The sequence below is a fragment of the Lissotriton vulgaris genome, chromosome 7, assembly GCF_964263255.1.
Source record: "Lissotriton vulgaris chromosome 7, aLisVul1.2, whole genome shotgun sequence".
Classification (NCBI taxonomy): Eukaryota; Metazoa; Chordata; class Amphibia; order Caudata; family Salamandridae; genus Lissotriton; species Lissotriton vulgaris.
The window spans coordinates 1,167,173,586-1,167,175,405 of NC_141695.1; the positions used below are offsets into that span (position 1 = coordinate 1,167,173,586).

Here is a 1,820-nt window from a genome sequence, read left to right on the forward strand (position 1 = left end):
AGCACTTTACCACTGGGTAGCAGGGAAAAAGTGTACAGAGTCCTAAAAGCCAACAAAAACAGGTTCAGCAAATGGGTGACAAAGAAAAGCAAAAATATGGGGAGATCATGCAGAAACGGCCAAGTCCAACAGATCCCATTACCCTCCAAAGGAATGCCAGTCACATCCTACAAATCGCTGCAAAGAAAAACGCCCACTTGTATGTGATTGTTTATCCAGAACATTCTGTAAAAAGTAGTTAGTACAGCTGCATGCCAGAAGCATGGGAACCCATGTTGGTATTAGAGGCCTGCAGAGACCTGTCAACCCTAAGATGACTAGAGGAAGGAAATGCCGAGCCTGGAGCTAGATATCGAGAGACTCTTTACCCATGGTGTCCGGTTTTACTCTGCGTAAATTTCTTACAGAAAGAAGCATGTGTAACGGAGTGTTACTGTTGACGTTGTGTGCAAGAATGTAGGGATGTGGTTGTCAGTATATTAAATTAAATTAGCAACATGTTCCAGACCAAAAAAAGGTGTAGAAAGTGTATAATATGAATTGTTGCTGAGCGGGGCTGTGGGACCCGTGGCCCACAGACGTTCTCAGCTCGCCTCCTGCACACCCCATGCCATGGCACAGGAGCCTTTATGCACCACTGGTCCCACCTCGGAGCCCGCTAACACCCCCTCAAAGGAGGGAGCTGAGAAGAAGCTGGCGGTGGCAACAGCCGGCAGGTAATGCGCCCCCTTCAAGTCACTTTTTGTTCGCATTATTACATTTGGTCCCCTGAAATATGTGTTTAAGGTGCTGCAGAAGATGATGTCTCTAGTTGTCTTTTCCGTGGCTGTGGAAGATGTGGACAGTGAAGACATACAGACCTCCTCGCCCACCTCTAGGTGCATCATTACTGGGAAGAAGAGATTGGGCAGGCTGGCATGCTTCCTCCTCTCCATTGCCCCACAGAGACCACAGACCGCACTGGGCTACCCGTTGTCCAAAGACCTTGGAGATGGTGATGTGCCTGACGAGGTGAGGTAGTCTCCCACCAATCCCTGTGGCAAAGGGATCAAGAGGAAGGTGGAAGACGTGGTCCTGGATGGGCAGCAGTCCTGGATCAAGGCGCTGGCTGAAGACCTGTCAGATGAGAACGATAACAGCTATGCAAGGTACCAGTTCAGAAAATAGGAGACTCACAGCGTGGACGTACCAGTCCAAGAACGATACGGAAACGACCTTGAGTTCGTGGAAAAAGATGGCATAATAATGCTAAAAGAATCAGTTCCAGAGGATGCTTCTGACGGAGAGGCTGTGGTGAATGGGGAGAAACCGGCAGGTAGCGATGTAGTAAATGGAGACTTGACAAATGAAGCATCGGAGAACATGTCGAATGGCAATCAGGAGCAGAATCCCAGCCGAACGGCATATGACGATGAATGAGACAGACTGGAGATCTTCAAACGAAGTCAAACTTTTGCGTGGGGCCAGAAGACCGTTTTTTGATGGTGAATTGTCTGGGGCTTCAACGCTCTTTGATGGGTCTTGTCGACATCTATATCCTGTATGCAGTTTCAACATCTAGTGTTAGCATAAGTCTGAGTCCATCTGAACGTATAGCTGATTAGGCATGTTTACAGAACTAAGAATGTATACTATGAGCTGCCCTTTAGAAGTCGGGTAATGTTAAACGACATTGCAGGGAATCTGGAGTGCTATGGAGAGCCGGCACTAGCCCACTTTTGCATGTTTTGTGGGCACACGTTGTGACTATGTAGCAGTGGATAACATTCTACCTCTAGTCAGCCGGCTCTTATTTTTATAGACTCGTGACCAATGTTCCA

The 1,820-nt window shown here is 47.9% G+C and overlaps 1 pseudogene; it reads left to right on the forward strand.

Annotated features, from left to right (window-relative positions):
* Positions 1–612: 612 nt before the first annotated feature.
* Positions 613–1,419, forward strand: LOC147703109 (uncharacterized; annotated as a pseudogene).
* The last annotated feature ends 401 nt before the right edge of the window (positions 1,420–1,820 follow it).